At 40.9% G+C, this 14,991-nt stretch overlaps 1 long non-coding RNA gene across 2 annotated transcripts; it reads right to left on the bottom strand.

Moving 5' to 3' along the window:
* Positions 1–8,276: 8,276 nt before the first annotated feature.
* On the bottom strand, positions 8,277–13,870 carry LOC140712888 (uncharacterized). 2 transcript variants are annotated; one of them, XR_012094697.1, is made up of 2 exons: positions 13,537–13,870; positions 8,277–8,427 (listed from the first exon to the last, which is right to left on the bottom strand). It is a non-coding gene; the product is annotated as an uncharacterized lncRNA (long non-coding RNA). The 2 variants fall into 2 exon arrangements; XR_012094696.1 differs by having other exon boundaries at positions 13,472–13,870.
* Between the last annotated feature and the right edge of the window lie 1,121 nt (positions 13,871–14,991).

The raw sequence follows: 14,991 nt of genomic DNA on the forward strand, positions 1-14,991 counted from the left end.
ATTTTTTTCTTTCTGAGATGGGGTATCCTAGTGGTGTGATCACAGCTCACTGCTGCAACCTAGACCTCCTGGGCTCAAGTGATCCTCCTTCCTCAACCTCCCATGTAGCTAGGACTACAGGTGCACACCACCACACCTGGCTAATCTTTTTATTACGTGTGGAGGTGGGTCTTGCTGTGTTCCCCACGCTGGTCTTGAACTCCTGGACTCAAGCAACCCTCCCATCTCAACCTCCTCCCACCTCAGCCTCCTCCCACCTTGGCTTCCTCCCACCTCAGCCTCCTCCCACCTCAGCCTCCTGAAGTGTTGGAATTACAGGCGTGAGCCACCGTGCCAGGCTACAAACACATCATAGAGACAACAGGGGAAACTTGAATGACATCTGAGAACTATAGGGTAACAATGTGTCAATACTAGTGTTCTGAATTTAATAGTTCCATTTTTATTATAAAGGGAAATGCCCTTGATTTTAGGAAATAAATATTAAATTGTTGGGGCTAAAAAATATAAACTTTGAGCTCAAATGTAAGTGTACATCTTCTCCTATTGCTTCCAATAAAAAGATAGAACTTATACACCCAAATATACGCAGAGTTTCCTAATAAACACTTTTTCCCTAAAAAAAAAAAAGTAGACAGAAATATGCAGAAGAGATGAATTTAATCTACTTATATCCAGCTTGATATGCTAAGGAGGAACTTTCCAACTCCCGTGAAATATGCTCCCAAAGGAGAGTGGACTTTTTAGAAGCCATTGAACATTGAGGCAAAGGAATGGACTCACAATTTTATGAAGTCTTAGGTCTTAGAATATTATGAGTTGTCACATCCTGGGGCAGCCATAGAGATTTCATGGCTTTTACCCTAGAAGAGCAAGAATTCCAGGCATGTTTCAAAAATAGTGTCTTACCATGGAATACACCTGTCAAAGTTCCTTCTTACTTTGAAAGACATCTTTTTAAAAAAAAAAATCCTGATGGAAGAAACGTCCTTAATTCATAGTTGTCAGGGTCAGGTTTTTGTAAGGCAGTTTTGGTGAACAAATAACTGAACAGATGCCGGAAAACCTAAGACTTTCATTTGAGTAGAGGAGAGGGATTTATTAGACCACTAGATTAAAATTCCTGTATTTAAGACATATTTCACAAACACTTAATGGGGTTTTCCCACCCGTTAAGAGCAAACTAAGGGCACAATGTTCCATTTTAATAGGGGCAGTAACTCCATTTCATTTATAGACTAAACGGACAGGAAAAAAAAAATACAAGGGCAGTTCTCGCCAGAGAAAACATGACCTAATACAAGCGCTCAGGCAATGTATTCGAAATAAAGGCCTGTCTGTAGCCCTGGCCGTTTCTTTTCCTTTTTTTCTATTTTTGGGAGGGGGGTGGTGATTTGGAAGAAAAAAATTCTGTGGTTGATATCCAATGAAGTTAACACTTCTCAGGCGGACTTCTATTACATGCAAACATCATGAATTATAATTAGAGAACAGCCTATTTACACATGAAGGTACACTGGGTCAAGTGAAAAACTCTGCCAAGAGTCTCAGCTTTTGGCTGAGAAATATTGGCAATTGGCATAAAGAAAATGGTCCTGGAATGGGACAGAGCTGGGAGGAGCCAGGAGATCTAGTTTTCAATCCATGTGACATTAGCAAACGGATGTATTGACATGCAAAGATGTCTCGGTAGATTAAGTTAAAAATAGCAATGTATAAAAAGATGTAAAGTATGATTTTATTTTTTTATTAAGAAAAACAGTGAATGTCTGTGTTTTTACATGTACTTAAAAAATCAGGCTTATGCCTACTGGATTACCAAAGTGTTTATTCTTGGTAGGTAGAGTTACGAGAATATGTCCACTCACCATATATGTCATATTTCTATGTTGTTTGAAGTTTTAAACAAATATAGGTCACATTATAATTAGAAAAATTTATAAGAGTATTTCCAGTAAAGGAAAAGGCAGTCTCTATCTTAGAGAGTTCACTTCTTCTTCCCTAGAGGAACCCTCCATGTTGAATTCAGACACACCTGCTTTTTAATCCTGGCTCTGCCATTTACCCAGCTGTTGACACCAGGGAAACCACTGAGCGTCTCTGAGTCGATCCTCTACTCTGTTACGTAAGGACATTCCTTTCTTCCTAGACTGGCAATGAGGATTATGTGAGGTAATGTTTGCACAGGGCCTGGCCTATTGCCTGGCATGCACAAGGTGTTCAATTAAAGAAAAGAAAAAATGAGTGCCTTGTCTTTTTAACAAGTACAATGGACAAGATCTAAACTTTAGCCAGGAATGGAAAACCATGACCAAGGGGGATGCAGTGGGGTGCCTACTTGGTATCTAGCCTGCAGCTTGGCACTGTATAGACAAAAATCCATCAGAGCACGTGTTCTCTACCTAAGGCACTTACTTGCTAGGTGGGAGACTGATAACTGCAATTAGTAACGTGTTTTTGTTTTGTTTTGTTTTGTTTTATGTTTTGTTTTGAAATGGAGTCTCACTCTGTCACTCAGGCTGGAGTGCAGTGGCACGATTTTGGCTCACTGCAACCTTTCCCTCCCGGGTTCAAAAGATTCTCCTGGCTTAGTCACCCGAGAAGCTGGGACTACAGGTGCGTGCCACTAAGCTCAGCTAATTTTTCTTTGTATTTTTAGTAAAGTCGTGGTTTCACCATGATGTCCAGGTTGGTCTCAAACTCCTGACCTCAAGTGATCAGCCCCTGCTGTCCTCCCAAAATGCTGGGATGACAAGTGTGAGCCACCGTTCCCGACCAGTAACATATCTTGAGCACCTAATATGTGCCAGGCACTGCTTGGGTTCCCTAATGTGATAACTCATTTAATCATTGCAATCACTATTGTAGACAAACACTATTATTATTATCACCCCCCCCCCCCCTTTACAGGTAAAGAAACCAAAACACAAATAAATTACCTGTCATGGCCATGGTCAACCAACTGGTTGGGGTAAAACTGAATCTAGAACCCAGAACTCTGACTTCCGAGTCTGAACTCTTAACCTCCAATGCATACGTTTGCCATGTAATTAAGGGTGAGACCAGGGATGGAGAGGGGAATTCAGGAAAATGGGGGAGCTTTGTAACAGGCTTAGCCACCAAAACCTTGGAAAAGGCCAGGGGTGCTTAAACTTGAGTGGCTACCAGAATGTCCTGGGGGACTTAGTATAACACAGGTTGCTAGGCCCTACCCCTATGGCTTCTGATGCAGCAGGTTCAGGATGGGTAAATTTCTGACAAGTTCCCAGGTTATGCTGCTGCTGTTAGTCCAGGCACCCCAACTGGAGAACCACTGTTCTAAGCTCCCCGGGGTGCACAGGATTCAGACTGGCCAGGATCCAGGATAAGGTAGCCCATGAACTGAGACCTTCCAAATATGCAGATTATGCAAGCAATAATAGCAGCCATTTAGTCCATTACTAAAGGCTTCAATTACTTCAAAACATTCATGGAAGATGTGTATTATTCACATCTCCCTATTCACTAATCATGGCATAGCCATTCTCATTTTTTAAAATGTCAAATCATGAGTAGTTTTAAAGAAATGTAGCAAAAACACTTGTTTATAAATGTAGCATAATTGACCTTTGATTTTTCACCTCTGAGTGATGAAGAATTCAAAAAGTGTCCTTCAACAGTGTATTAGTCTGTTCTCATGTAATAAAGACATACCTGAGACTGGGTAATTTATAAAGGAAAGAGGTTTAATTGACTCACAGTTCTGCATGGCTGGGGAGGCCTCAGGAAACTTACAATCATGGCAGAAGGGGAAACAAACATGTCCTTCTTCACATGGAAGCAGCAAGGAGAAGAATGAGCAAAGTAGGGGTCGGGGGGAAGCCCCTTATAAAACCATCAGATCTTGTGATCTCATTATCAGGAGAACAGCATGGAGGTAACTGCCCCCATGTTTCAATTGCCTCCCTCCAGGTCCCTCCCATGACACGTGAGGATTATGGAAACTACAATTCAAGATGAGATTTGGGCAGGGACACAGCCAGACCATATCAAACAGCCGATCAATGAAATGAAAAGGAATTTCATTCTTTATCTGAGTCTATCAAAGGATGTCATTGAGGATGCATTTCATGGCTCACCCCATGTCACTTCCAGTGAACAGTTTACCATCCTCAATTTTCTTACACATACTCAGGGACATTCCCCCTTCAAACTCTTCCCAAAAGGTCTCTCTTCAACCCTGGCAGAAACAAGGAAAGAGAACATTTTCTATTTCTATTTTAAAAAGTCATTGGGATTTTGTTGGGGATAGCATTGAATCTACAGATCTGCTTTGGGTAGTAGAGATATTTTAACAATATTAAGTCTTCAAATCCATGACATGGATTTCTTTCCATTTAGTTGTGTCTTCTTTAATTGCTTTCATCAATGTTTTGTACTTTTCACTGTACCAATGTGCCTTTATAGCTACATTTGTTTCTAAGTATTTTATTCTTTTTTAATACAGTACGTCTCTCCATTTATTTAGACCTTCTTTGATTTCTTTCATTGGCATATTGCATTTTTTAGTATATGTATATCATTTAGTCCTGTATATGCTTTATCAGATTTACAGCTATACTATTGTAAATAGTATTGCATTTTTTAATCTTTGTGTCAATGTTTTTATTGGTAGTTTGTAGAAAAAATTGTTTTTGCATGTTTATCTTTTTGATGCTGTTGTAAATAAGGTCACTTTCTTAAATTCTCTTGCCAATAGTTTATTTTTAGTGTATACAAATGCAACTGATTTTTTTTGAGAGAGAGGGTCTCACTTTGTCACCCAGGCTAGAGTGCAGTAGCCCAATCATGGCTTACTGTAGCCTCGACCTCCTGGGATCAAGCAATCCTCCCACCTCAGCTTCCTGAGTAGCTGAGACTACAGGTGTGTGCCACCATCCCTGACTAATTTTTTTATTTTTTTATTTTTGTACCGATAGGGTCTCACCATGTTTCTCAGACTGGTCTCAAACTCCTGAACTCGAGCTATACACCTAACTCAGCCTCCCAAAATGTTGGGATTACAGGTGTGAGCCACCATGCCTGGTGCAACTGATTATTAAATGCTGATTTTCTATCCTGTGACTTTATTAAATTCGTTTATTAGTTCTAACACTTTTTAATGGAGTCTTTAGATTATGCTATCTGCAAATAGAGATAATTTTACTTTTTTTCTGATCTGAATGTCTTTTTAAATGTCTCCTTTTTCCCCTAATTGCTCTGGCTTCAACTACCATCTTTAATAGAAGTTGCTAGAGTGGACATCCTTGTCTTGTTCCTGATCCTAAAGGAAACACTTTCAGTTTTTCACCACTAAGTATGATATTAGCTGTGGGCTTTTCATGTATAACCTTTACTGTTTTGAGGTAAGTTTCTTCTACACTTAATTTGTTGAAAGTTTTTTATCATAAAAGGGTGTTGAATCCTGTCAAATGCTTTTGCTGTATCTACTAAGATGATTATATGCTTATTAACCTTCATTCTCTTAATATGGGATATTATATTCATTGATCTGTATATGTTGAACCATCCTTGCAACCCAGGGATAAATCTCACTTTTCATGGTGTATGATACTTCTAATGTACTGTTGAATTTGATTTGCTAGTATTTGTTATGAATTTTTGCATCTATGTTCATCAAGGATATTAGCCTATAGGTTTTTTTTTTTCTTATAGTATCTTTGGCTGGCATTAGTAACAGGGTAATTCTGGCCTCATAAAATATGTTTGGAAGGGTTTGTTCCTCTTCAATTTTTTGGAAGAGCTTGAAATATATTGGCATCAATTCTTATTTAAATGTTTGCTAGAATTCCCCAGTGAAGCCATCTGGTGCTAGGTTTCTCTTGGTTGAGAAGTTTCAATCTAGGCAATGATTTCTTGGATATGACACCAAAAGCATAGGCAACAAAAGCAAAAAGTAACTAATGGGACTACATCAAATTGAAAGCTTCTGCAGTGCAAGGAAAATAATCAACAGAGTGAAAAGGCAACCTATGGAATAGGAGAAAATATTTGCAAACTGTTTATCTGATAGGGGGTTAATATACAAAATATACAAGAACCTCTTACAACTCAATAGCAAAAATACAAATAACCTAATTTAAAAATGGGAAAAGTACTTGAATGAACATTTCTCCAATGATCTACAAATGGCCAAGTACAAAAGGAATTCAAAATGTTCATGGAAAACGTGTATTATAAAAAAAAACAAACAAAAAACAAACAAAAAAAACTGGGCATGGATTTAGAAATTTTTTACATAGAAATAAACTTATACTAAATTGTTACAACACATCTCAACAGGATCTAGTTTGAGGCACTAGGAAGGGTAAGACATCAGTTTGAGAATAGCCCTTATCAAAGCAACATGAATTCTGCTAAAATTGAAGCAAAGATAAACATCAAATGTATGGTGAAGCTTGGGTAGAAGAACGGTAAAATCATCGATGTTTTATGAAAAATGTATGGAGATGATGTTCCAAAGACATCAGCTGTTTTCAAATGGATAACTCACTGTAAGAAAGGAGGAGACAATATTGAAGATGTGGCCCACAGCGGTGGCCCATCCACAATGATTTGTAAGGAAAAACATGAATCTTGTGTGTGACCTAATTGAAAAGGACGGATGATTAACAGCAGAGACTATAGCCAACACCACAGACATCTCAGTTGGCTCAGTTTATGCAATTTCAACTGAAAAACTGAAGTTGAGCATACTTTCTACTCAATGGCACCAACACCATCAACTGCATCCAGACCTGCTGTAGACAAGGGCAGAGCTCTCAAAGAAAATTTTGGACCAGTACAATTAAGGTTCTGAAACATTTCTTTGAAGAATTGTAACAGGAGATGAAACATGGCTTTATTATTATGATCCTGAAGACAAAGCACATTAAAAGCAATGGCTACCAAGAGGTGGAAGTGGTCCAGTCAAAGCAAAAGCAGAACAGTCAAGAGCAAAGTCATGGCAACAGTTTTCTGGGATGTCCAAGACATTTTGCTTGTTGATTTTCTGGAGGGCCTAAGAATTATAACATCTGCTTATTCTGAGAGTGTTTTGGGAGAGTTAGCTAAAGCTTTAGCAGACAAACACCTGGGAAATCATCACCAGAAAGTCCTTCTCCACTCAACAACACTCCTGCTCATTCCTCTCATCAAACAAGTGCACTTTTGCAAGAGTTTGAATGGAAAATTATTAGGCATCCACCTTCCAGTCCATATTTGGTTTCTTCTGACTTCTTTTGGTTTCCTAATCTTAAAAAAATATTTAAATGGTACCCATTTTTCTTCAGTTAATAATGTAAAAAATACTGTATTAACATGGTTAAATGCCCAAGGTTCTTTAGTGATGGACTAAATGGCTGGTATTACTGTTTGCAAAAGTGTCTTGAAGTTGATGATTCTTACGTTGAGAAAAATAAAGTTTACATTTTTTAATTTTATCTTTTAATGTAAAAGATAAAGTTTTTGTTCACGAATTTTTGAAGTCCCCTCATATATGAGAAGGTGCTCAATATCACTAATCATCAGGAAACACAAATCAAAACCACAATGAAATATCACATCATACCTGTTAGAATGGCTGTTTTCAAAGGAAAAATAGATGTGTTGGCAAGGATGTAGAAAAAAAAAGAACTCTTGTACGCTATTGGTGGGAATGTAAATTGGTACAGCCATTTTAGGAAACAAAATAGAAGTTCCTCCAATAATTAAAAATAGAGCTACCATATGATCCAGCAATTCCAGTCCAGAGTTTATAGCTAAAGGAATTGAAATGAAGTTTTTGAAGAAATAATCTATACTTCCAAGTAGCACTCACGGGTAGCCAAGTCATGGAAGCAACCTCAACAAAATATCATTCAGGCTTAAAAAAAAACAAGAAAATCTTCCCATTTACAATATAAATCAAACTGGAGGACATTATGCTAAGTGATACAAACCAGCCACAGAAGGATAAATACTGCATTATCCTACTTCTATGAGAAATCTTAAATAGCCAAACTCATAAAAGCAGAGATGAGCATAGTGGTTGCCAAGGCTGGGGAAAGACAGACTTGAGGAGTTGTTTTCTCAATGGGTATAAAGTGTCTGTTATGCAATATGGATAAGTTCTCAAGATCTTCTTATAACATAGTGCCTGTAGTTAATACAATAATGTGTACTTTAAAATTTGTTAAAAGGGTGGATCTCATGTTATGTTCTTAACACACACACACACACACACACACACACACACACACAAAGAGGAAAACTTTGGAAGGTGATGGATCTGTTTATTACCTTGATTGAGATCCACATTATTTGAGTATTATTGCCACTAAAAATATTGCCAGTAAGGAAACCAGGTGGTACTTTTTTCCATTTTTCTCAGTTGATTTTGCCAGATGATTCTGTTCCAGTTACTTCTTCCTGCAAGAATAAGCATAGTATACACTAAGTTTATTTTGTTATTGTTGCTGTAGTCTTTTCAGATGAGCCGAAAAAGTCATGAACTCTATCAAATCCCAGATTAAAAACAGCAACAATTAAGAAGTCTCTGTAGAAGTTTAAGGGATGTGAATTCTAAAAATTAAAGGGAATTTTTAAGTGCAATGGCTAGAATCCCAGTTCATTAAAATAAATGTAGTTTGAGATTTGGTATCACGTTAAAAATTTGGAAGCTGCTATCATGTTGTAACCTAATTTAATATTCATGGAAAATAACATTTTTGTGGAGGGAGAGAAGTGCTGATTTTCTCATTGACTTTGGCTGGGGGAGGAATCCATAAAGTAGGATATGGGTTTCCCATTCTTGTTCCCCAAAAATGCCTATATTACCTCCAAAACTCAGTGAGAAAACGACCCACTACTTGGACCTCAGATCTCCCATCTACTCTTCTAGTAGTGTGACCTTTATAAAATATGGTATATGTTGGAGTTTAAATATAAGGCTTCTCTTGAGAAAAGATTTCTGCTGCTAAAAGTAGGTTGATCATCTCAATGGCAAAAACACATTTCCCCCTTGTGGGACTCAATAAAACTATTTTCAAATTTAGTGAAAAAAAAAATAGGCTATAAAATTGCTTTATTTTTCCTGAATAATTCTTTCTGAAGAAAAAAAAAGAGGGTTATTTGTCACTGATCTAAACTATGGTTTTGTATGTTTCAGGTTTATAGGACAATAAGAAGCTCTCTCTCTCTCTACTCCCACCTCAATGTTACCACCCCCAAGCAAAACCACAGTCCATTTTCCCTGCTGATGGCCCCATGTACGATGTTAGAAAAAGGATCTGACTGTCTTCCCTTATGTCTGTTTCAAAGGTTATGGACACAGCCCTGGTTTCTCTATTTCCCTGAACATACCATTATTTAAACACCATGGATAGATTCATGTAAACCAGTGGCTTTTAGCCCTCATTTTATATCCAAGCCCCTGGGAACTTTAAAAAAATCTAGATTCCCAGACCTCATGCCAGATCTACTGGAAGAGAATCTGCAGGGGTATGTTCTGGGCATCTTTAAAAAAGAGCAATGTAGCGATAGTTTTCTCATTCCTCCTCCTGAAATCACAGCACAGTCAGTATCACGGAGGGAAGCTGGCTTCACTATCTGAGAACAAAAGGCTGTTCATCACCCACTTAGACACCAACAGGTGGACATGTCAGGAGGCCCAGGAGCTCTTGAACATGCCCTTTCCCTTCATGCACAGGTCCTTTCAGGGTCAAAATACTCTACTCAGCACCATCTTCGTTCCTTTCCTCCATACCAGACACTGCCTAAGACAGATGACACTCCTGAGAAGTCAGGTTATGAACTCCTGAATTAGCATCTTCCAAATGTACTTATCCTGTGCAATGCCCAGTGGAAAATAGAGCTCTGTGGTTAAGTTCACGATATGCTACTAGCACTGACCCTCTTTTAAGAGCCACTATGCTGGTGCACGTCTGTGGTTCCAGCTACTCTGGTGGCTGAGGCTGGAGGATCTCTTGAGCCCAAGAGGTTCAGACTGCAATAAGCCTTGATCATGCCACTGCACTGCAGCCTGGGTGACACAGTGAGCCTTGTAGGGGGTGGGGGGAAGAAACAACAAACAGCTACTGTGCACTTGGACTCTAAAAATTTCTGCAATCAAGAAATCTGTTTACTGAGCATTCCCAACCTGTATTTGACTATGGTACCCTTTTTTATTAATATCCCTATCAGTATCTGAGGAATACACTTTGCCAAATGTTGATCCTGACTATGAGCTGCTGGATGTAAGTCCCAGTGTCCCCTGATGTCTTACTCCTTAAAGCAACCGGAGAAGGAGAGGAAGCAAAGCAGAGTGCAGGAACAGGAAAGATATAGGTTGGCCGAGGGGATTTAGCAGCCTGATAGTAATCAGAGAACTCGAGTGTAATTGCTTGTGTTGTTTCTGAAAGCATCTCAGCCAGGCTGGTGGTCCAATGTCCAAATTAGCTAATGGGTACAGGAGGGCTTTACATGTTTAGAAATGATGGCTTTTGGATCAGCACTCAAAGATACTCCTTTTTTCTTTTTTCTTTTTTTTTTTTTTTTTTTTTTTTGAAAATTGCCATTTTCCTCTCATATCATGATTCTCAAACTTTAGCTTGCATCGGCTCCCCTGGAGGCTTACAAAAACACAGATTGTTGGGCTCCACTCCGGGAGTGGCTGAGGCAGCAGGTCCGGAGTGAGGGCAGAGAATTCGCATTGCTAACACGTTCCCAGGTGATGCTGATCTGTTGGTCTGGGGACCACATTGAAAAGGACTGTTCTAGGAGGAAAAGAAGTGCAACAGAAGAAGGGAAGGGGATAAAAGTGATAGATAAAGAGGAAACCGAATAAAAAGAAGAAAGAAAACATAAAACAGGAGTGGGAGAGAAGACGGGGAGATAGTGAGAATGACAGGAGAACAAGGGAAAAGGGGAGAGATAAAGCTGGGAAAGGAGAGGAAAGCAAGGAAAAGAGAGGACCACAACAGAAGAATAATGAGTAAAAGAGAAGAAAGAGGGAGTAAAAGAGAGAAGGAGACTGAGCTGCTTGCAGATTTGCATAAGGGTTCCCAAGGTGTCAACATTGGCATCTGGGCAAAGGACCAGTAGGATGTAAGCTTGTGGCATCTGTGGGGACACCTACTGTATACACAGCGACAACTTCCCCATCCATATTGCTTGTGGATATACCTGGGTTTCCAGTTCCCTGGACTCAGCTTGGTTACACCAGCTGCTTTGGAAGCAAACCTGGCTCCAGTTAAAGGAGAAAGCCATGAGAAAGGAGGACAGAATTCTCACGTCCTTATTTCCCTATCCTGACCTCCTCCCCTCCTGGGTCTTGTCAGATCCTGGATTCCCTTCTCAACTTCCCCTCCGACCCAGAAGGTCTGCCAACTGAAGCTGGAGCCAACCCTCCCTCCCCAGGGCTTCTGCTCCCGACTGCTGGCCTGCACCCACCCTCCAGCCGCCCCAAGACTCAACAAGCCCTACCTTTGGGGGCTGTGTTGGTCTCCACCCCCAATGTCAGACAAACAAATGGGATCTTAGGGGTCCAAGGAGGCCCCACTAGGGGTTGCTGATAAAATTCACGTGTTGTCCCTTGGGCAGCCTTCAGGGCTAGGATGTGCGCATCATCAGAACCCAAAGCCACCTCCACCAGAGGAAATCCTAGTAGGTGGAGAGGAGCCAGGGCTTGGCTATGCCACCTTATTCAAAAGGGGTGCACAGTGGCCCCTGGAGATGGACTCTGTTGTAGCAAGAGGTGGATAAACAGGCCGAGGAACTGTGAGCTCAGCCTGGGAATCCGACTGAGATGGCAGTACCTCTCTCCCCTGGAGGTGTGAGAAATCCTGGCTATAAATCAAGGAAATTAAGTAGAGTGCAGGGCTTAGGGGCATTGCTCAAGCTCCTAATCCAGATCCCAGAGTTGCTGAAAGGGTCACCACGCCCAGCAGCCCAGAAGGAGGGAAGCTCTGTTTTACAGGCTTTCCTCTCCCCAGAGCACAGCGAGGGGGCTGGACGTGGTAGAAACTCCAAGTGCTATCCCAAGGCAGTGGAATGTGAGAGCTAGAAAGGGACTCAGAGACCATCTCCTCCTAATGCTCCCCTTTTAAAGGCAGAGAAACCAAGACCAGATGAAGAAAAGAGGAATTTGTGTAAAGGCACAGAGGCATTTGTTATCAACAAAATCCACAGGTAAATAACACTGCAGGTGGCAACTGGAAACTGTGTCAGGGAGCAATTTACAGGTGATTTGCTGAGAATCATGAGGTCCTGCAGAACAGTAGGTGGGGATAGAGCAAAGTTCCAGGAGGCAGGACCCATCCTGACAATAAACAGGCAAAGAGCAAATCGGTGCCTTTGCCTGTCATACAGCTATGCAAGCACGTGCATAACTTTTTAAAATTTTTCAACTTTTAGTTTCAATTCGGGGGTGTATTTGCAGATTTGTGACATGGGTATAGTGCATGATGCTGGGGTTTGAAATGCAAATGATCCCATCACCAGGTAGTGAGCAATACCCAATAGGTGGCTTTTCAGCCCTTTTCCTTCCCTCCCGCATTTAGTGGTCTCCAGGGACTGTTGTTCTGATCTTTACGTCTATGTGCATTCAATGTTTAGCTCCCATTTATAAGTGAGAACATGAGGCATTTGGTTTTCAGCTCTTGTGTTGGTTTACTTAGAGTAATGGTCTCCAGCTCCATCCATGTTGCTGCAAAGGGCATGACTTTGTTCTTTTATATGGCATGCATAACTTTTTGCAACATTTTGTCAAACATTTAGTATAAGTGGACAAGCAACTTGGAGAGAACGAAAATCTTACTTACCATGCAGATTAAAGATGGACTGTGGGCTTTTTTAGAGTATTTATGGTGTGTCAGACATGGGGCCAAGCCCTTTACTTTAGTCTTCTCACTTAATCCTCACAAATGCCAGGAGGAACTATTTTTGTGGCTGCCATTTTTCCAAAAAGGAGAGTGAGGCCCAGAGCAACAATTGCTCAAGACTGAAATCTAGCCTCTCTGTGTTTTTTACTTAACTCTCCAATGTGAGCATTTTTCAGTAGCAGAAATTATTGTTCTATGGCATCACTTTTAAGGGCTGACCATGATTTCATGGTAGAGTGGACACAGTGTTTTGAACACACAGGGTCTGTGCTGATCTCTGGCAGAGTTCTGCAAACTCTTTTTCTTAAAAGGGAAGAGAATACATATTCTCTGTTGTGCTGACGCTGGGGTCCTGTTGCAAGTACTCAGCTCTGCTGCTGTGGCACGTGCAAGTAGCCATAGACAGTACAGAACCCAATAAAATTTCATTTGCAAAAACAGGAGGTGAGCTGAATTTGGCGAGTGGGCTGTAGTTTGCTGCATGCACCTTGCTATAAAGTCTCACACCTAGTAAATGCTCAATAATTACAGTCATTGTTATTGATGTTATCTATCAAAATAGCTTTAACAATATATGATAATAATATACATACATCTCTGAGCCAACTTCTCCGGTACAGACACAAAATTGTGGAGAACAGTGATTCTTCAACTTTACCGTGCGTGAGAATCCATGGAACTTGTCAACAATGCAGAAGTGGCCTCATTTCCAGAGAATCTGATGCAGATCATCTGAGTTAGAGTCCAAGAACTGGCAAAAAAAAAAAGAAGAAGAAGAAGAAGAAGAAGAAGAATCTGCTATTTAAAAGAGCATTCCCGGGTGGCCCTGATGATGGAGAACTGGGGTGAGCATGCTTACAAAAAACTCTAAGCGTTTGCTTAGATGAATCATGGACTGAAAAGCAATGAAAGACGTCATGGGAAAGGCTGGCAGGAAACTCATGAGTAGGGAGGAGCCAGGTCATGTCCCTGGCAGGACAGCTCTTCAGCCACTTTAGGGTGTTCCTGGAAGGGACAGTGACCAGATAGGCATGGTAGAGTGTTGAAAACAACAGATCTCACTGGGAAAGCATCTACTATGTGCCAGGTGGTTCCCTTGGGTTAACTCAATTCTTTCAACAACTCTTACATCTGTCCCCTGTCCCCTCCCCATCAGAGTGGAGCAGGGAAGAGCAGAGCTTGCCTACCAGTGAGCAGGATGCTGACGTCAGGGTTTGTGTTCTTGCCACTTCTTCGCAGAACCCGCATGAAGATCTGGGTGTTTCGGGGATGGAAAAACTGGGACACAGAGGATGAACTGGGTTCAGAGGGGAGAAGGGACCCATGGGTGTTCAAGGCCTCAAGACCCAAATAGGTCTGGAGGAAAAGAGCCTGACTTTCCAGCCAGCTCTTGATCATGTTGACTGGCTGATTTCTCAAGCGTCCCAAAGGGAAGTTCTATTGGTAAAGTCCTGATTCTCAAGAGTGATTTCTAGACCAGCAGCATCAACAGCACTTGAACTTGTTCAAAATGCAGATTTATCGGGCTCACTGCTAGACCCAATGACTCAGAAATTTGCAGAAAGAGAGATTCAGAAATCTGCATTTTAACAAGGCCTCCAGGCTATTGTGATACAAACTCACATTTGAGAATGAGCGTGTGAGGAATTCTTTTTATATATGAGGGAACAAAAGGACAGAGAGGTCAAGCAGCCTGTCCAAGGTTGCAGAGGCAGTGGTTGTGGGGCTGGGCCTTAACCCCATTGTTCATGGTTTCTCATGAGAGACACCTCGGAGATGCATCAAAATGCAGTTTCCCCTGTCCTCTCTAGACCGACTGACTCAAGATCTCCAGGGCTAAAGCCCCCAGTTTGTCTTTTAGCAAACTTCCAGGTGAGTCTAGAGTTTTAGAATTCTTCCCTAGTTCCTGTTGCTCTATACTCGTGTAGTTATTTTCTCTTCCCACTGTCCAGTTTCCTTCTTTTCTTTCTCCCACACCCCTTCATTTTTTCCCCTATCTCCTATACTTTGGGCCTCTCTCCACAACTAGCTAGTTGTACATAACTAGTTCGTCGCAGAGAAACTAGAAGAAACCCAGGATACCATGTCTTATACCTCTCCGTTTTTAAGCTGG

Source organism: Chlorocebus sabaeus, chromosome 11, assembly GCF_047675955.1.
Source record: "Chlorocebus sabaeus isolate Y175 chromosome 11, mChlSab1.0.hap1, whole genome shotgun sequence".
Classification (NCBI taxonomy): domain Eukaryota; kingdom Metazoa; phylum Chordata; class Mammalia; order Primates; family Cercopithecidae; genus Chlorocebus; species Chlorocebus sabaeus.